The sequence below is a fragment of the Canis lupus genome, chromosome 25 (genome assembly GCF_048164855.1).
Source record: "Canis lupus baileyi chromosome 25, mCanLup2.hap1, whole genome shotgun sequence".
Classification (NCBI taxonomy): Eukaryota; Metazoa; Chordata; class Mammalia; order Carnivora; family Canidae; genus Canis; species Canis lupus.
The window spans coordinates 18202922-18224743 of NC_132862.1; the positions used below are offsets into that span (position 1 = coordinate 18202922).

General features: G+C 37.0%; 2 long non-coding RNA genes across 2 annotated transcripts in view; one reads left to right on the forward strand and one right to left on the reverse strand.

Moving 5' to 3' along the window:
* Positions 1-1219: 1219 nt before the first annotated feature.
* LOC140616835 (uncharacterized) overlaps positions 1220-21822 on the reverse strand; it is a 47699-nt gene continuing 27096 nt past the window's right edge. Inside the window, exons 4-5 of the long non-coding RNA XR_012017168.1 lie at positions 5426-5518; positions 1220-2293 (exon numbers count right to left, since the gene is read on the reverse strand). This is a non-coding gene — a long non-coding RNA (uncharacterized lncRNA). The remainder of the gene's footprint in view (positions 2294-5425; positions 5519-21822) is intronic.
* LOC140616834 (uncharacterized) overlaps positions 6213-21822 on the forward strand; it is a 99704-nt gene continuing 84094 nt past the window's right edge. The window contains exons 1-2 of the long non-coding RNA XR_012017167.1: positions 6213-6698; positions 8176-8244. This is a non-coding gene — a long non-coding RNA (uncharacterized lncRNA). The remainder of the gene's footprint in view (positions 6699-8175; positions 8245-21822) is intronic.

Consider the following 21822-nt stretch of genomic DNA (forward strand, 5'->3'; position numbering starts at 1 on the left):
CCCTATCTTTGAGGGTAGTCAAATCCTCATACCTTAAATATAAGGCCACATTGAGACCGGGAAGGGGTCGTGACCTGTTCTTTGGATGGGTTTTGTTTGGGCTAAGAAAAAATTTATTGTCTCTTATATCAACAGTATTTGCACCCTTTAAGTTGTACTGTGTTTTATTAGGGCCACCTACTCTGCTGAAAGGCTTTGACCACGAATGTAAGATGATCTATTGAGGAGGAGCTGTGGTCTGCCAGAAGCTGAGGTTGCAGAATGTCTTCTTTGGCCCCTGTATGAACTCAGCTCAAGAAACTCATGTGCTTTAATTTTTTTTTAACTTTTTATTTTGAAACTATTTTAGATTTAGAGAAAAATTGCAAAAATCATACTAACTAGGAAATTAACATTAATACAATATATTAAGTAATCTATATATCTTATTCAAAACCTACCACTGTTCCACTCATGTTCTTTTTCTTTTTTCTTTTCTTTTCTTTTCTTTTCTTTTCTTTTCTTTTCTTTTCTTTTCTTTTCTTTTCTTTCTTTTCTTTTCTTTTCTTTTCTTTTTTCTTTTCTTTTTTTATTTAGTCATGATAGACATAGAGAGAGAGAGACAGAGACACAGGCAGAGGGAGAAGCAGACTCCATGCCGGGAGCCAGACGCGGGACTCGATTCCGGGACTCCCGGATCGCACCCTGGGCCAAAGGCAGGCGCCAAACCGTTGAGCCACCCAGGGATCCCCTCATGTTCTTTTTCTGGCTTAGGATCTACTTCAGAATCCCACATAAAAATGCACTCATCTTATTATGTGTACATTTTAATAAGTTTTGACAAATTTATGTATCATATAACTACTATTTGAATTAATATAGAGAATGTTTTTCTGATTCTCAAAAGAATCTCTTAAATTTCCAACACCCTACAAAGTTCATTGTGTGGGCAGCCCGGGTGGCTCAGTGGTTTAGCGTGGCCTTCAGCCCAGGGCGTGATCCTGGAGACCCAGGATCGAGTCCCACCCCAGGCTCCCTGCATGGAGCCTACTTCTCCCTTTGCCTGTGTCTCTGCCTCTCTCTCTCTCTCTCTCTCTCTCTCTATTTCTCTTATGAATAAACAATTAATATCTTTAAAAAAAGTTCATTGTGCCTCATCCTAGTCCATCTTGCCCACCCACTTGCCCTGGGAACTACTGATCTACTTTCTGTCACCATAGATGAGACTGTTCCATTCTAGTATTTCAAGTAGATATAATTATCTAGTATATACTCTCTGGCATCTGGCTTCTGTGTTCAGCATAATAGCTAGGAAATTCATTCATGTCGCTGTATCTGTAGTTAATTTTTTATTGCTGAGTTTGAAAATACCGCATAATTTATTTGTTCACCTACTGATGAATGTTTGGATTGTTCCTAGATCTGAGGTATCTAGAGGGGGAAATCATAGGAAGGTAGACCCTCCCCTTCCCTACTGCTTATTCTTCTTCCAAGTAGGATTCTTGGCTAACAAAGATAAACATAAAGAACAATAGCAGGCTAGTAATCAGAATACCATGAAATATCCCTGATTCAGAGCATTCTTTTAAAAGCTGCATTGGTCAAATTGGTTTGGTCTTAAGCCCTAAGTGAGGTTTCTTTTTCCCCCTGCCTTAAACCTGAGATGTCTGGGATTGTAGATCTGGCTCCAGCTTAAATTATTTACCCAAGTGCAGACACAAAACTGGAATAAAGAGAAAGAGAGCCAGTGTTGAGAGTGAGGGCTCAGAACCAGACTGCACAGGTTCAAGTCTCAGCTCAGATAACTACTGGACATGTCACCCTTTGGCAAATTAACCCACTCTCTGGGTCTCATTTTTTTTCTTCTATAAAAGAGGGATAACAATAGCACCCACTTCCTAGGGTTGTTATGAGGATTGAAAGGTTAATACAGGTGTTCAGAACAGTGTCTAGCCTCAGTATGCATTCAGTAAATTTTGGATATTGTTATTAAAATATTCAATAATAATAATTCATTCAGGTTTGCCTGGTTGTTCCTGAAGGTTAGATTCACAGATATGTTTTCTATCTTTTCCATTACTTCCAGGTCTACCACAAGACTAGGCAGATAGTAGCTTCTCAATATCTGCTTTTCAAATGGAAATTGATGTCTTAATAATTCATCATTTTCACAGTGACTAAGTTATAGCTGTTTGTTGTCAGTTTCCCAAATTGAGCAGCAACTTCATGTTATCCCTGGGTTAACATTCTTTCTAACATATATTGTTGATGTACTTGAATCTCTGGGAGTAGTATTTGCAGTTCAAGTCTCCTCCTGGAAAGGGGAAGACAGAGATTTTACTGATGATAATATGAGAAGTAGTAGAGCATCAATGATTAAGGGCATAGGTTCTTGTTCAGCATGGCCTAGGTTTATATCTTATTTTACTTACTAGCTGTGGGAATTTGGGCAAGTTACTATTTAGTGCCTCAATTTCCCCTCTATAAAATAGAGATGATAATAGTACCCATGTCATTGAGTTATGCTGAGGATTGATGTATTAAGGCAAGTAAAGCACTTAGAAAAGTCCCTTGCACAAAGCAGTCATTCAATAAATGTTATTTGTTGTTATTGTTACTATAAGGTGGTAGGTATATCCCCAATTTTTGAAGACAGTTCTAATGTCAGAATTTTCCTTCACTAGCTTAATTGTGCTAAAATTTATTGGCCCTTGTATCCCAATTAGGAATTACAGCAGCATTGGCTCTTTTAATCTTCTTAGTACTAAACTCACTCATGCACCTGCATGAGTATATGCTGCAGGTAGAAGTGATTTTGTTTGCTTGGATTCCTTGGAGCTTTGCTGTGCACTAAGTTTGGACAGATGGAAATAGAAGAAAAAAAAGACTAAATTCCACATACTTATAATTGTGTAGCTGAGAGAACACTGAACTTCAGAAAACTCAAATTCTAGTTAATTGTTCACTACCTCTGACCACTTTACCTTTGAGAGCCTCATTTATAATATGAGTGTTTTCTGTAATATGAGTGTTTATAATATGAGACAGTGTTTTCCGTCTGCCAATCTTATAAGAGTCTTTCAAAGATTAAATAAGCAAATGGATGGAAGAGCCCAATGTAACCTATGCAATGAAATATAAACACATAATGTGTATATTTATGTGAGTGGTTGATATTCTGGCAAAGTACATGTTTAAGTAATAGAGAATTTTCATACATAACAAATTAATAACCAACTAGCAGAAGACTGAAATACATTGAGAGAATACTTAGTAACTAAATCATTTCAACATATCCATCCATATATATATATATATTCTCATTCATCCTTATCCATGGTTGGGAGAGTCTTTAGTTCCTACTATAAGAGCCTTCTTAATATTTCTGAAAGTTCCTCTGATTATATGCCACATCTCCAAAGTACTGTACAGTCTCCAAAGTGCTGTACTCTACCTCTTATTCTGGCTCTCATTACTGGTATTTCCCTCTGGTCCTGGGGCCTTGCCTCTCTGCCTAGTACCCTATTCCATGGTGATGCATTCTGCTAGGACTCCAGAGTGGCACTGTATGCACGATATATGCTGCAGAATCGGCCTTGCTCAAAGTCTGATCATGCCATCTGCTTAAAGCCCTTCCCTGGCTCTCCACTACCTTCAGAATAAAGGTAAGATTCCTTAACAGGCCTCAAAAGCTAGTTTCTTTTCTATCTCTCCCTTTATCTCTAGCTTCATTTCTTACCACTCTGCCAGTGGTTGATACTCCTGCCATGTTGAATTTCTTTCATCTCCTCCAGACATATCTTGGTCTCTTTGAACGCCCAGCTTTTATTTCTGTTCTTCCCTTGAAATCATCTTCCATCATCTCATGAATTCTTCATCATCGTTCATGTGCTAGCTTCAGTGTCATTCTTTTGAGGCATTTGTCCATGACTCACTCTCAGCTTCTGCTTACAGCTTCTCTCAGTGTGGCATGCAGATCTGTGTTCTTGAGGCTGGTTGACAGGTCAGTCTGAGAAGCTACAGTGCAGCGATCTGGTCTAGAGTTTCCTCTCTCAACTGTGCACACCCTCTCCCTCTGGTCAGCTGTTTTCCACTTGGAATTTCGAAATTAACCTGTTCTATATAGGCTTCTATACAGGGTTCTATTTTATCTCACGGTTTCCAATATGTACATTTATCTTTTAAAATATTTTGTAGAAGGCCCTTTGAGACTGCACACTGCCTAAGTTCATTCTTTTTTTACTGAGGGTGTGCCAGGGACTGTTCTAGCTTATAGAGACACAAAAGATTCATAAATGAGGTTGCTGTTTTTTAAATAAAAACCAGTACACATTATATTATAGATACCCAAAAATACCAGTGAATAAAAGATATTATATTAAAAACATGCTGAATAAACCAACTTTTATTTTACTTTTACAGGGTCTAGATTAGTCGATGGTTTTTAATTTGTGTTGTGTCCTACCTCCTAACAGCCGTGTTAGGCTCTGGGCTTCTGGATATAAATTCCCTAAGCCCCAAGACAAGGAAGAGTTCTGACTCAGACTGTCTTGAGGATTAGTTAAGATAAAGCAAGCAGTATACTTTGTACAGAGACAGCACATATTAAATGCACTAAATGCCAAATTTGTTATTATACTGAAACTTCTCTGAGACTGTTAACCACAGAAGTAGCCAGTAGCATGAAAACTGATTAAAGCTATTTATTGTAGAGAGAATAGAGATGATGTCTCTGGAGGCTCTGACTAAACTAGTGGTAGAGTGTTGAAAAAAAAAAACCCACTGGACTAAGCATAAAGAACCTGAGCTCCAGTTGATTTTTGACACTTTGATACTATATGACTGTATGACTTTATGCAATAAAGTCTCTGACTTTATTTTTCTTACCTGTAACATTATAGGAGCTCATATGGTCCCTTCTAGTTTCAGTATATGAGAACTTTGCCATCTCTTTAAAGATTTTCAAACGGGTTTAAAGAATTAAAAAATTATATCTTTACATATCTCCTGTATTTCCTATTTCTACATTTCCTAGCATGATAACAGGACACATTTTCTTGTACACAATTCTTTCTTTGTAAGTAACGTGCCAAAACAACCGTTTAACATTTCAGGAAGAAAAATTTATCATAGCTGTGGGACAAGATATTGAAGGTTTGATGCAGTGCAGACATTTGTGAGTGTCTTTTTTGACTGGTTGGACAGCTTCTTCCCTTCAGAATCAGCCTCTGAATATCAAAGGAGACATCAAAGGTTGTTCTGCTCCTCTTAGAATGCCATTGGTTATTATGGTTTAGATGAAGCACTTAATTTGTTTAAGGTAGTACATTTCAGAGAGAACCCATAGACATTTAAATTCTCTTTGTTGTTTTTGTTAAACTGTAATCTTTCCTAATGTGAGCTGCCTCTTTGCTACTTTGGTCAGCTGAGAAATCTTTTTACTTACTGTTCAAAGGGAAATAGGATTTCTGAATTTTTATTCTAAAAACTTTGAGTTCCAATTCTTTCTTGTTAGTAGATGTGAATCTTCTTTTTATTGCTTAAAAGAACAAGGAAAATTGTATCAATATAGTTAGTGTTTTAGAAAAAATTTTATATAAGGTTTTTTATAATTCATGGATTGTTATTACTTTATGTTAACAATGCTTTGCAATGAGTTAGATGATGGTCACCAGAGCCAGTATTTAGGCAAAAATTATCAAGTGTTTATTATTCTATGAAGAGCTTGAAACTCTAACAGAATATTTTCATTTGAACCACCAAAAATTAAGATGGGTAAACAATTTCCAAGTGCCTATTCTCCTCCATCCTGTTGTCCATATTCCACACTGTTAGCATTCTTATTTTTACCCTGGTTTAGCACTGGATACTAGGAAAAGAAAAGAAAAAAAAAAAAGAGAGAGCAAGAGAGTGAGAAAGAGTCTGAGAGATGACGGGATTGATGAGTGAAAGTTCTAAGTGGATGAGTAATAAAGGTTTTATAAGTTCACTGTAGCTCAGTAAATATTTATTGATCATCTTGCTATAAGTTAAGTATATCGTAATCATCTGATGGTACAAATGAATAGGGAGGAAAGCTCCTTCATTATCCAGGAGCTTGCAGACTTGTAAAAGATGGGTAAATGTGTTTTTGACTACTACCAGGCTGATTCTGGCAAGGGCTATTATGAAACAACAAAGATGTATACACAGAGTTGAGAGCAGAGGCTCTGGAAGGAGACAGACCTGGCCAAGCCAAGCTCTCCTCTTTACATTTTGTGTAACCGTGGCCAAGGTATTGACTGTTCTATAGAGCCAATGTCCTCATTTATAAACGGAGATAATGTCTACCTCTAAGGGTCATTTTGAGGATTTCAGGCATAAAGATTATAGCATAGATAACTATATGCATTGGCACAGTGTCAGACATATAGCAAGAGTTGACAAAATGGTAACTAAGTAATAGGAAAATCCAGGGAATGGAGAGATTAAATCCTACTGGGAAATTGTGGATACCCACCTTGGGAAGGTGAGATTTTAATTTGGTGCTAAAGAATGAACAGGTCTCTGCTAGAAGCCCTGGAAAAGAAAGGATTTCTGGGCAGAGGAAGGTGTAGGGTTAGGGTTGCAAAGGACAAAGAAGGAAGATCCAGAGAACTTGGGAGGGATTTGGGTATGTTTGTAGTGGAAGAGCATCTGGATGCTGCTCATAGTCAGAGTTTGGAGACTTTGAGTGCCAGGTAAGAAATTTGGACTTTAATTTTAGTAAAAGCTCCTTATTTGAAATGATTCTCAGTTTTCAAAGAATTTTCTCACAAGTTAAAAAATAAGTTTTTATAGTCTATGAAATAGGTCAAGAAAATGTTACATGATCTCACTGCATACATGAAGAAATTTATTTTCAAGGAGGTTAAATAAGGAGTTCAAGACTGCAGACCTAGGAAGTAGTAGATTCAGAACCGGGTCTCACATCCTTTGGCCTAGACAAAGTGTCTTGCCCAAGATGCTACCTCGGGTTCCAGTGAGTGCAGCTGAAAGTATTGGTTAAGGGCCCTGGTGAGATCTGTTTTTTAAGAAGGGAGCTATGCTCTGAGTGGATGGCATTGAGGAAAAACACTAGAGTTGGGAAGACCAGTTGGGGCTTTGAGGTAATCAAGGGGAGGGATAACTGGGCCCCAAACTAAAGAAACTCCAGGGCAAATTGAAAAGGGAGCACAAACTGAAGAGCCTTTGTGAAGATAGAATCAACAGGTTGGGAAGACTGATTAGCCATGGAGGGTGAACTTTAAGGAGAAGAAGTTTATGGTCTTGAACGTGACCAGCCAAGAAGGGGGAGTTCATGAACAGAGAATTTGAGGTGTTTTTTATAATTGTTTCCTGTCTCTTCAGGAACAAACCTCCGGGAAGGTGACCAAAATTGAAAAGTAACTAATGACATTTAAATAGTGCCCTAAGTTTACATGGCACATTCAGGTCTTTATCTTATGATTGAATTAAGTAGCTGAGAATATCTGATATAGTGATTATTATTTCTAGTTCTTTGTTCTTCTCATCTATAAAATGGGGAATATAATGATTCCCCGCCCCCCCCCCCCCGGGCTTATATTGCATGAGTTAATATGTTTAAATCACAACAGTGTCTGGAACATACAAATTGTTTCCCATTATTATTTTTGGTTTTATTATTGTTAAGTTTCAGTTCTGTGAGCTATATATAATGAATGGGCTGACAAGGAAAATCCCACAAGCTAGTTTTACAGGAGTGAGGGGGAGGAGGAAGAGATTTAGAGAACTCAACCCCTGGAGTGAATTTATGAATTCACCTCTGTACAAATTTATGAATTTCAGCCTCTGATCTAGAGTGGGGAAAAGGCAAGATCATTGCTGGCTTATTTTCTATTTTATTATGAGTTGACAAGGAGAAATAGAAACTCTGAAATAAAGATCATTTCTTCAGTCACTGACATTCTAGTCCCTCATTGCTATGGGAAGCTAACTCTTAATTAAGAGTAAATTATTTGGTCCCTTTAGATTCACTTTCTTAAGGAAATAGAATTTTTCATGGAGAGAGGAAGAACTGCCAAGTAAGAGAGAGCCTCATAAATAAAACTTCAAATAACCATCCCAGCATGCTTTCAGGGAACTGGAACATGAGAAATATACCTCAATATAACATTAAAAGAAATCCCCAAAATGACACAAAATTTGTCATTTCAGAGAAGAGGAACCACTTCTAATTTCATGAGCCTTTTGGAGTACTATTCCATTTACTTCCAGCTCTTCCAAGTAAGTTTTTCCACACTGCCACTCTCTTTCCTTTCTTACTACTCTTTATTTTGATCCTCTAAAGAAGTTGCAGGAATATATGATCCAGTAATTCCACTACTGGGTAGTTACCCAAAGAATATGAAAACAATAATTTTAAAAGATATATGCAGCATTACTTACAATAGCCAAGATATGGAAATAACCAAAGATGAATGGATAAAGAGGATATGGCATATATAATGGAATGTTACTCAGACGTAAAAAGGAATGAGATCTTACCATTTGCAAAAACATGAATGGAGCTAGGGAGTATAATACTAAGTGAAATAAGTCAGTCAGAGAAAGACAAGTATCATATGACTTCACTCAAGTGTGGAATTTAAGAAACAAAACAAAGAAAAAAGAGACAAACAAGAAAACAGACTCTTAACTATAGAGAGCAAACTTAGGTTACCAGAGGGAAGATGAATGGGTGGAGATACATGAAATAAGTGAAGCAGATTAAAAGTACACTTATCTTGATAAGCACTTAGTAATGTATAGAATTGTTGAATCACTAGTTTGTATGCCTGAAACTAATATAGCACTGTATATTAATTATACTGAAATTAAAAATAAATAAATTTTAAAAACTTGAAAAAAGATAAAATAAAATTAGATTAAATAAGAGAAAAGGAGGAGGAAGCAGGGAGGAAGAGAGGGGTGGGGGGGGAGATGGAGTTGTTACAGGAATATCCCGAGTTTGGTCTTTGTGATGTTGAGCTGAAAACAATACCTATCAGGGAACCAGAGCTGAGAGGAGGAAGATGTTTAGCAAAGATTCAGCAAATTAGGATCACAGATCATAATGAGACTGAAAATCAAAGGTAGGCTTTTACCTAAAAAAAATGTTTTAATGCAAATATATGCAAAATGTTATTTGTGATGTCAAGGGTTGTGAACTTCCTTAAGCCTATCTTGGGATAGGAGCAGCACCTATTTTGGGAGAGATGGCAGTGACTCAGGGCTTCCTCCTTGCCAAGCCCACTATTAGGCAGAGGAGAGAGAGAAGAAATAATAAATACAGTGCTTGGAAGTGAATCCCTGCACTGAGACTCAGTTTAGTCTTCCAGATTATTTTCATTTTTTTCCATTCCGTAAATACATGGACAGTCAGTTTTTTAGGAATGTCTGCCAGGTGTTGGTATGATAGCAGGAGATCTGGTATTAGGAGAGAAGGAAAGAACTATAGAGAAAGAAGACTTGTGATCTGAGTGAGCTGGTCGCTTCCTCTTGGTGCCATTTGGGTACATTTAACTGCTATGAAATACATGAGACCACATATATTTTCTAAGTATCAACACAGAAGCTTCTTTTGGAGTTACTGATACACTCTGGTAGTCAGGCCTTACAGAAAGATTTTCCCAGAGAGACCTCATTCAAATGCAAAATTCTGAGGGAGATGGGAAGAAATACTCTGAGGAAAAATTGCATTTAAAAAAGAGTGAAAAAAAATAAAATAAAAGAGTGAAAGGGTGAGGATAAGTAAAAGTGGTGGACAGTAAGGGAAATGGTTATAGGATTTTATGATTAGATGCAACTTATTGTCTCCTCTCTGTCCTTTAATATGTAGTTTATTTGCGTGTAGTTTGCACATAGTAATTACCTCTGGATATAACCAAAGGATTTATGCAAAATTTGACATTGAAAAGAAAGTAAATGATCACATAATTTAAAATTGCGGTCCTGAAGATCATAGAAAAAATAATGACACCGGATGTGAAGTAGGTGGCCACGAAGCTCACCTTTGGTACTTATTAACTGTGACTTTGGAGAAATCACATAACCTCACCTAACCATAATATCCCTCTTTTTTTTTTTTTTTTTAAGAATAAGGAATAGGCCTGTTTGGGAGATATTCAATAACATAAAATAACTCTTTTATTCTTCAGAATGGAACTATGAGGTAGATACTATTATTGTCGCCATTTTATAACTGAGAAAAATACAGAGGTGTAGAAAGGTTAAGTAACTTGCCCAAGATCTCCCAGATAGTAGGTAGCAGAGCTGGAGGACAGAAATACAGCTGGTCTGGCCCCAAGGCCATACTCTTAGCTTTGGTCCTTGTTGGTTTTCCAATATGTCCCCATACATGAAGGGCAAGGAGAGATGGAAGAAAGATGCAGGCCACTCCAGATAGACAGGTGGCAAATTTAATCAGCAAGGGAACTCATCTATGAGGCTTGTCTTCAGCAGCCATAAAATGAGTAGATCTCTGCACCTGCTGGCCAGAATCTTATGTTTATAGAGTGGTCTTTAACTAGATTCAGTCCTGTATACTGTCTAGATGGTCTCGACAACACATCACTGTCTCGAGTCTATGTCCTTGGAACCATTCCTACTGTGGGAACAATGGGCAGAATGTACTTTCCAAGGATAGAGGAGGGAGTGACTGAGTACAGCTTGTGGGTCAAGTGGCAGTCATGTCCTCTCAAAGACCTCTTCCAATAGTTCCTTACATTTATATTTACAGTTACATTCTGAATTTAATTCAGGTTGAGTGAAACATTTTTCAAGACTAGAGCATATTCCTTTTGAAAGAGTGTTGCATATGTGGCAGATTCTTAACGCTGTTTTTTGAAAAAAATTTTCCTTCCAGTTTCATGTATGTGACTAAGAAGCTGCAATAGATATTTCTGCTCCTATAAGACTATTTTTTAAAAGGACTATTCTGGTCATAAGCTATGTAAGTATGTATATGTTTTTGGACTGTCTGATAAGGAATGTTTTTACTTTTATTTGGTTCAGAGATACATATTTAACAAATTCTTCATTGGAGCCTAGTAACATGGTCCAATAACATGCTATGATAACAATGGATATTTGCCCAACCACTTAAAGTTGCTGAATCGGTAAATGGTCCCACAAACCCACCCATTCTCTTGTGTTATTGGAGTCTCCCAATAAGCCAGTCAGCCAATATAGGTGCTCGGCTTTGTGTGATGTTAATGTATCTCATAAATTCCCTAACAACAGTTATACATAAAAATGTTTTTCTGCTTATTTGTCATGTCAGCCACTAACATAATGTGATTATTTACCAAACATTAAAACATTTGTAGGTGAAGAGACTTATTCCAAGAATGGAATGAAATGGAGACTGGTTTTTAAAAAAGAGGGAGGACCATGTGTCTAGAAAATACCCTCAAGCATCTTGCATAGAGTTAAGGTGTCACTGACTGCTCTACAAGTCTTTGTGTTTGTGTGTGTGTTACTATGATGAAAGTTGTCAAATTTCAATCCATCTGTTCTTTGAATAGTTTGCTTCTCAAAGCCCATTTTACTATCAGTTTTCCGACGAGTTTTGTGGTTGGCATTGCTACTGAAATGTCTTTAAGAACTTAAGTTTAGCCTGAAAATTTGCCAATTATCTTGATCCACCCTAAACGAGGACATTGTGTAAGTGTGAAATTGAAATGATGTTAAATTATTGCATATCTACTATCACAGTAACATTGGACTGATGCCACACATTTATCCCAATTTTTGGATTTGGGCCATTATACTAATAAGTCCATGATATTAATTTTTAAAAATCCAGCCATGACTCCTTCAAAATAGAATTCTTCATCTTTTGTTCAAGCAAAGAATGCCTAGTGACTTCAAAGGGACAATGTAATCGGTCCTAACAGAGATGAGAAGAATGCCCAGATTTGCCTATGAACAATACTCATGACAGCAGTGTCACCTCAGGCTCTGTAGTCCTCCTGCCCAAGACAGCCACAGGATCCCACTGGTCAATGAGATGAAAAAAAGAGAAGAAAAATCTTTCCTTGGGGTCTGCTAAAATAAGCCTTTGTTAGAGTTTTGTCTCAAGCCATTCAAGAATTGGCCTTATTCCAACTGTTTTCATGCAAGAAACAACATTATACAACACATTGAAAATAATTTTCAGAAGGCTGCATGAACAGGATGGTTAAGAGCTTGGGCTTTGGATTTGAAAACTTGGCTCTTGCAATTTCCTAGTGGTGTGATCCTGGACGATGAATTAACTTCTCTAAGCCTCAACCTGCCTGTAAAGGGTGGGATGGTGGGCAATGATACCTACTTCCTAGAGTGTTATGAGGGTAACGTAAAATAGCAAGTGTTTAGCACAACGACAGGAAGGGCATCGTAGCCAGCAGCTGCTACCTTTATCAGCTTCGCCTTTGCCTCATCACCATCATTACTTGCTCTTCTCTCAGCCAGCTACTTCTGGTCTTCCTGCTCAATATATTATGAAGATAGAAATGCTCACCACAAGAATTGTCTGTAAAGTGCCTTGAGATGTCCAGAAAGGCATATCATTCCACTGAGTGGTTATTTACTCCTCAGTTTTTTGTTCTGTGGAGTGATTTTGTTTGTCCTGCAATATTTCTGCCTGTGGATAATGGAAGGGTCTGTGCTACTCTTCAGAGCAAGAGAATCCAGTTTCGTTCATGCCTAACATTTTTTTAAGTCAAGGAAATTTATTTCCTGAGGTCATGTCACAGGAAGTAGACTCAGCCACAACTGTGGAGCTCTCACAGGGAGGCCAGAACTTTATTGACATGTTGGATGAGCCAGGGCACTTATGGGGAAATGTCCTATTACCTTTGTTAGTGTTCACAGCAGCGGAGAGCCGTCCCAGAGCAAAGGTGTCAGGGAGCAGATCCTAAGGCACATGCAGGATGCTGATGCCTCTGGTTTCACTGTGAGACTTTGGGGAGGGGGAAGCGTGAATAGGTTATGGAGGGTCCAGCTGCTGAGTCAGATTGAGACAAGCCATGTGGGGTGGAGTTTGGGTCAGCAGGCTGGAGAGGTTTCTGCTTTTTGATCATTATCATTTGGGGCCTCATCAGATGGTCTTGGGGCCACCTGAGCCCCAAAGCTGGGAAATTCTTCTGAGCTGCTCATCTTAGGAGCCTTCTTGCTGCTGTTGGTGATCCAGGGAGCTTCCCATACCACAAAGCCCTTGGGTGGCACCTTGGACTCTTCATGGACTGGTGGCTTCATGTACATCTGCAGCGTCTCGTTGTTGACCACATCAGCCAGGTATCCCTCCACTAGTTTGAAGATATGGGGGATGGCTTCCTCCACATTCTCTGGGAGCCCCATCATGGTGCTGCAGTCTTGCCTAACATTTTTGCAAGGTCAGTAGAAATGACATTTGAAACCTTGTCTAGGTATTTGTTGGATAGTTTTAATAATCTTAACAATGTTATATTTTGGTTTTGTACTTTGAGGAAAGAACAGTGACATTCTATTCAAGGTGTGGAGAAGAGTGGCAAATAGAAATTAATAGCTATTTTTGCAAAAGATACATTTAATTATGTCACCATTTGTCCATAAAAGTTATAGAAGTATTAGGTCAGAGGATATGTTGACCAATGAGTCTGATTTAGTGATAAGGCTTTCATAGAAATTGGTGACATTATTGGTTTGGTTGTGGGGCTATTTAAATATTCTATTATGTGGTATATATACCACAGGGTATTTCTATTTATTTATTATTTTTATCGAGGTAAAATTGGCATATAACATTGTATAAGCTTCAGGTATACAACATTATAATTTGACAATTGTATGTACTACAGAGTGATCACCACCAAATGTCTAGTTGCCATCCATATGGTATTTATACGGGAAGCTGTATAAATAATGCTAATTATTTGGGGGATACATTTGTTCCTTTGCATTTAACCTCACCTTGAGGTCTACTTTAAAAAAAATGGAATTCAAGAGTTCCATTTATGGGGTAAATTTTGATGGGTATTTATTGATTATTACCATGCTATCAATGATGATTGTAACAATAATCATGAAGAATGTATTTAGAAGCATCCAATAAACTCTTTTATGTGCTTTCAAAACCTCGAAAATCAATTCTGAACAGCATATGGAGAGCTAGAGGCAATTATTTGAAAGTGAGACAAAAGCAGGGTAGGATTTCATTTGAGAAAGTAAAACATTAATGAATATCAACATCTTAATTTCTACACCATTGAAACTGGTTATAGTGGTATCTAATACAAATTATATGATGTCATGTTTAATAAGATGCTCACACTTCAAATTATGTCCCTTTTATTGTAAAACATGTCAACAGTAATAATTTCTGACGTTTATTTTAGCTACTTTAGATTGATTGAAATGATAAGTTTTCTAGTATGTCATCAAAAGTTACTTACAAATTAGATCTTTAACAAAAGCCCCCAACAGTGTTATGCCAACCCTCTCTACCCCTGATCTATTTGATAGGCCAACTTCTATTGCATGTGACTTGGTGGAAGCAGAGAGGAATAGTGACGTAGATGATAGAGAGTTCCAGGCTAATGAGATAAAAATGGAAAGTGCTGCATACTGTGGCTAGTCTAGAGTTAGTGTTCCATCTATGAGAGTTTTTATTGTTACTTATTACTGTTATAATTATAATATTTTTGTTTCTAAAGCTATGATAAATCTCCTCCTTGTAAAGCACATTCTCTTTCTCTTTCTCTTTCTCTCTCTCATACACACACATACACTCACAAGAGAGAAAATTGCCATATCTGGATCTTGTTTTCTGATTATATTCTCTGATTCTTAAGCAACTTTCTAGGGGAAAAAAAAAACGTTAATGAGCATTATATTCTATTTTTATCTCCTTAACATTTACTATCCTATGTGTGGGTTATATTCCATAATAGTAAGATATTCCAGTAGCATGTTTATTATTCTACATATGAATTATATATGTTTATATATATATATACATAAATATGTATATCCTTTAAAAATATCATTCCTTTAATGTACTGTTGGATTTAGTTTGCTAGTATTTTATTGAAAATTTTTGCATTCATGTTTATTGGGGATATTGGCCTGTTGTTCTCTTTTTTAGTGGAGTCCTTATCAGGTTTTGGTATAAGGGAAATGCATGCCTCATCAAATTAATTTAGATGTTTTATTTCCTTTTTTATGTTTTGGAATGGTTTGAGAAGAATAGGTATTAACTCTTCTTTAAATCTTTGTAGAATTCACCTGAGAAGCCATCTGGCCCTGGACTTTTGTTTGGTGGGTTTCAGTTTCTTTGCTGGCTACTGTCTGTTCATCTTTTCTATTTCTTGTTTCAGTTTTGGTAGTTTTTGTTTTTCTAGGAATTTATCCATTTCTCCCATGTTGTCCATTTTGTTGGCATGTAGATTTTCATCATATTCTCTCACAATTGTTTGTATTTCTGTGGTGTTCGTTGTTTTCTCTTTCATTTGTGATTTTTTTTTTTTTTGAATTTGGGTACTTCCTCTTTTCTTTTTGATAAGTCTTCCCAGAATTTTATCAATTTTATTAATTTTTTCAAAGAACCAGTTTGTTTCATTGATCCATTCTATTATTTTTAAAAATTTCTATATCATTTGTTTCTGCTTTAATCTTTATTATTTCCTTCCTTCTGCTAGATTTAGGCTTTGTTGTTCTTTCTCTAGCTCCTTCAGGTGTAAGATTAGGTTGTTTTTGAGATTCTCTTGCTTCTTAAGGTAGGCCTGTATTGCTCCATACTTCTCTCTTAGAACTGCTTTTACTGCATCCCAAAGGCTTTGGAACATTGTGTTTTTTCATTTGTTTCCATGTATTTTTTAATATCTTCTTTGATTTCCTAGTTGACTCATTCATTGTTAAGTAGCAAGTTGTGTAACCTCCATGTATTTGTGATCTTTCCAATATTTTTCATATTGTTGACTAATAGCTTCATAGAGCTGTGGTCAGAAAATATGCATGGTATGATCCTAATCTTTTTGTATTTGTTGAGGACTGATTTGTGACCTATTCTGGAGTATGTCCCATGTGCACTTGAAAAGAATGTGTATTCTGCTGTTTTGGGTTGGACTGTTCTGAATATATCTGTTAAATCCATCTGGTCCAGTGTGTCACTAAAAACCATTATTTCCTTGTTGATTTTTTGTTTAGATGATCTGTCCATTGATGTAAGAGGGGTATTAAAGTCTCCTGCTATTATTGTATTATTATCAATTAGTTCCTTTGTGTTTGTTACTGATTGTTTTATGTATTTGGGTGCTCCCGTGTTGGGTGCATAAATATTTGCAGTTGAGCTTCTTGTTGGGTTGTCCCCTTTATTATGATATACTGCCCTTCCTTATCTCTTGTTACAGTCTTTGTTTTAAACTCTGTCTTGTCAAATATAAATATTGCTACTCCAGCTTTCTTTTGACATCCATTTGCATGATAAATGTTTCTCTGTCCCCTCACTTTCAAACAGGTGTCTTTAGGTCTAAAATGAGTCACTTGTAGGCAGCATACAGATAGGTCTTTTTTAATTTAATCATTTGACACTGTGTCAAATGATTGCAGTGCTTAATCCATTTACATTCAGAGTGATTATTGATAGATATATGTTTAGTGCCATTTTATTACTAGTTTTACTGTTGTTTCTATACATTTTCTCTGTTCTTTTCTTTGTCACTTCTGATTTTTGCTTTCCACTCAGAGAGTCCCCTTCAATAATTCTTATAGGACTGGTTTAGTGGTTATGAACTCTTTAATTTTTATTTGTCTGGGAGATTCTATTTGGAATGATAGACTTGCTGGGTAGGGTATTCTTGGCTGCAGATTTTTCCCATTCAGCACATTGAATATATCATGCCACTTTCTTCTGGCTTGCTAAGTTTCTGTTGATAAATCTGCAGCTAGCCTCATAGGTCTTCCCTTATAAGTTAAGGACTTCTTTTGTCTTGCTGCTTTTAAGATTTTTCTTTATTGCTATATTTTGTAAAGTTAATTACAATATGACTTGGTATTGGACTGCTTTTGTTGATTTTGATAGTAGTTCTCTGTGCCTCCTGGATCTGGATGTCTCTTTTCTTCTCCATATTAGGTAAGTTTTCAGCTATTATTTCCTCAAATAAATTTTCTGCCTCCCTTTCTCTTCTTCTTCTCCTATAATATGAATATTACTACATTTGATGGTGTCACTCAGTTCCCCAAATCTATGCGAATGTTCCATATTCTTCTTTCTCTATTTTGTTCAGCCTCATTATTTTCCATTATTTTGTCTTCTGTATCACTTATTCATTCATCTTCATCTTTTAGCCTCGTGTTCATTGCATCAAGTCAGTTTCCAATCTCAGTTATTGTATTTTTCTTTTGTAATTTATTTTTTTAAATATTCTTTTATCTCTGTGGTAAGAGTCTCCCTGAAGTCTTCCATTCTTTTCTTAAGCCTAGTGAGTATCCTTATGATTTTTGCTTCAAATTCTCTATCAGGCATAATCCTTATATACATTTCGATTAACTCTCTGGATGTGACCTTATCTTGTTCTTTCATTTGGGATGAATTCCTCCATCTTGACATTTTGTCTAAGTGTCTGCCTTCTTCTCTGTGTTAGAAAAGCCCACTATGTTTCCTGTTCCAGAGAGTAATAGCTTTATGAAGAAGAGATCATATAATGTCTGGGGCCTAGTGTGTCAGGGAGTGCTTCTGGTGGTGTGTGCCACATGAACTCTGCTATCATTTGGGTTACTCTATCTTTCAGGCCAGTCATCTGCACAGGTTCTCCTTGCCTGTAGTGGGCAGTGTTTGATTCTTGGACAGGTTGCGGCAAGTTTTGGTTAAGTGTGCTCTGGTCTGTCTGTTAAAAGAGACCTTATAATACTTCCACTAGAACTGAAGCCTTGCAGAACTCTCTGGTAGGGAAACATGATATGGGCATGGGTTTCTGCTGGTCTTCTGGGGAAAGGGCCCACCGTGCTGGGCCTGAGGGATGTAGGACTTGGTTTAAGAAGGTTAGACAGCCAGTGTGGACACTGTGCTGCTTCGTGTAGGTAGATCTGTGTTTATGCTGAGAGGTGGGGAAAGGAAATGGCACCAGCGAGCTCCTTTGTCCCCAGAGACGCATCTCTATGATTGCTATCTCTCAAGGAAGCATTCCAAGAAGAGTGAAGAATCTTCCCACTAGGTGTCCCAGTCATTTTCAGATTGGTGTTTCTACACTGTCTGTCTCCAGATTGTTTGCTTACCTTCTCTCCAGGAGCAGGACAGCCCCCTCTGGGCTCTATCCCAGTCAAGCCCACTGACCTTTAAAACTCTAATCTTTAAGCTCTGCTGGCTTAAGACCTCATGAAAATCATCCTGTTCTCATTTTCCTAGCCAATGGCTTTGGGAAAATGTTTGCCTTGTGTGTTCCCCTGTGTGCTCCTCTCTCTCTCTCTCATCTTTCTCTGAGACCATGATGCCTTCCTCCCCTCCACAGCACCTGTAATCCATTTCTTCTCTAAACTCAACCTATGGAATGGGAGAAGATATTTGCAAATGTATTATCAGATAATGGGCTAGTATCTAAAATCTATAAAGAACTTCTCAAACTCAATACCCAAAAAACAAAGAATCCAGTCAAGAAAGGGGCAAAAGACATGAACAGACATTTCTCCAAAGAAAATGTACAAATGGCCAACAGACACATGAAAAAATGCTCAACATCACGCAAGATCAGGGATATACAAATCAAACCCACAATGAGCTACTACTATCCCACATCAGTGAGAGTGGCCAAAATTAACAAGTCAGGAAATGACAGATGTTGGTGAGGATGTGGAGAAAGGGGAACCGTCTTGTACTGTTGGTAGGAATACAAACTGATACAACCACTCTGGAAAACAGTATGGAGAGTCCCCCAAAAAGTTAAAAATAGAACTACCCTTTGATCGAGCAATTGCTCTACTAGGTATTTATCCAAAGGATACACACATAGTGATTTGAAAGGGACATGCACGCCCAATATTTATAGCAGCAATGTCCACAGTAGCCAAACTATGGAAAGAGCCCAGATTCCATTGTCAGATGAATAGATAAGGAAGATGGAATATTACTCAGTCATCAAAGAATAAAATATTGCCATTTGCAATGATGTGGATAGAGCTAGAGGGTATTATGCTAACCGAAACAAGTCAGTCAGAAAAAGACAAATATCATATGATTTCACTCATGTGGAATTTAAGAAACAAAACAAATGAACATAGGGGAAGGGAAGGAAAAATAAAATAAGATGAAGTCAGAGAGGGAGACAAACCATAAGATCCCTCTTTTTTTTTTTTAATTTTTTTTATTGGAGTTCAATTTGCCAACATTTAGCATAACACCCAGTGCTCATCCTGCCAAGTGCCCCCCTCAGTGCCCAAGAGACTCTTAATCACAGGAAACAAACAGGTTGCTGGAGGGAAGGTTGACGGGGGGGGGGATGGGGTAATTGGGTGAGGGGCATTAACGAGGACACCACTTAATGAGCACTAGGTGTTATATGCAACCGAAGCACTAAACTCTACCTCTGAAACTAAAAACAAATAGATAAATAAATAACATTTAAACAATAATAAACTTTTTCACTTAAAAAATTCCACTTTGTTTGCATTTTTATGTTCTTTGGTACACTGATTATTCTCAAATTGAATATCATGGTTTTATCCCTGGTTTGTAGATTTCTTTCTTTGTCAATGTCTGTGTACCTTTGATGTGTTTTCATTTGTTCTGTTATTGTCTTTTCAATATCACAGACTCTTCATTCTTGATATCAGTTCTGCTACTATTGGTCTCCTTTGCTGCTTGACTGCTTTTAAAGAACTTATAGATTTCATACAGCTTTTAATAGTATCTTTGCACCTTGTTTTAGTACGAATTGTCTCCTCTTTTAAAATAGTGGGAGGCAATTACTATATAATCATGTAAGCCATTTTAGATGATGGTTGTTTTGTCTAGCTTCCTGTCTTTTTAGTAGTTGCCCTAATAAAACTTAGCTTTTCGAAAATCTTATTTCTCTTCTATGTATAACTCATTGATATTTGCTCTTACATTTTCCTTTCTGTAAATAGTATCTTCTTGTGAGGTTTTCTCTGAGTTTCCTTCCTTTTTGGATTCTCTTTTTCTAGTATATGTGCTGCTGAAGCAAGTACAAGGATTCTCTTTTTCTAAATTTAGCTAAGAAGTCATTTGTTTTTCAGTCTTTCCCAGAAGTTTCTTTCTTTCGCTCTATCTGTATGAAGATCAATAAACCCCAAGACATTGTGGTATGTTATGTAAAAAAGCAGAGAATGCTTGTCACCCCCAACTAATCTTTCTGTCATCTTCATCTTAAATGCATTTATATAGTAGCCCTAGAATAATACTTTTCACTATATTACTTAATCTAAAAGGACAAGATAAAAATAGTGGCAATAGTACTTGTGACAATTTGTCAGCGATTAAAAAGCATGCAATGCTTTTTAGAATGATTTCTCAATCATTACTTATTTTGTACTGTTACAAAGCTCTTGTATGGCAGGTGGGATGGAAAAATTGTCCAAATTTACAAATGAGTAAACTTAGTTTCAGGGAGGTTCAGTGACTTGCTCTTGGTCACTCAGCATGGCCAGGCCATGAACTTATATATATTTTGTCTGTAAAGCTTGAAATCTTTCTATTACAGCATCCTAATTCCTGAGTTAATGCTAAGACCTTCAACTAAGCAGAAAAAGATTATTTTAGAATTTTTTATTTAAATTGCAATTATTATGCAGTGTAATATTAGTTTCAGGTGCACAATATAGTGATTCAACACTTCCATACAACGCCCAGTGATTATAGTGATTCAACACTTCCATACAACACCCAGTGATCATCACAACTATACTCCTTACTCCCAATCACCTATTTAACCCATTCCCAACCCACCTACCCTCTGGTAATCATCAGTTTGTTCTCTATAGTAAATATCTGTTTCATTAGTTGCCTCTCTTATTTTTCCCCTTGCTCATTTGTTTTGTTTCTTAAATTCCACATATGAGTGAAATCATATGGTATTTTTCTTTCTTCTCTGACTTATCTCCCTTAGCATACTTTGTAGCTCCATCCATATTGTTGCAAATGCCAAGATATCATATGTTTTTATGGTTGAGTAATATTGTATACTGTATCTTCCTGTCTTTTTCTTAGATCTAGGTTTAGGTTTTGTGTTAAGGTTAGGGTTAGTATTAGCATTAGCAGTTAGGCATTTGGGGTTCATAGTTTAGGGTTCTGGTTAGGCTTAGGGTTAGATTTGGGTCTCCTGCAATCCAGCGATCTCTCTAGAGAACAACCCTAGACTTCTAAGCAGAAAAAATTTTATCTTAGTCCAATAAGAGATAATGTTAGTCCAATGGGGTTTTTTCTGATGCACGGAAGTCATGCTGAGCTGATAATTTATCATGTTCTCCATGAGTGAGATACTCTGAAGATCAGCATCATAAGCCCTACAAAAAAAGAGCTAACAACATGGTTTAGAAGTAGTTAATGGAACCCAAAGTTTGGATGCCTTTAGGGGCTTGACTTCTTAATTTTGATCAGTTGGCCTGTCAAATCACACAGGAGACCATTATAATCAGGAACCATTATTCAAATATGCTAGTGACAAGAACCCTTTGATCTTTCACATTTCTATTTTATCTCAAGTGGCCAATTGTAGGCTGTCAGCACTTCTGTGTGCTTGATCAATAACTTTTCCAACCGGCAGTGAATAGAGTGTGCTGATCAATTGAATGATATGACATTGAATCCTAAATGTGTTTATTTCAAGTTGTGTAGAAAGCTGTAATTAAAAG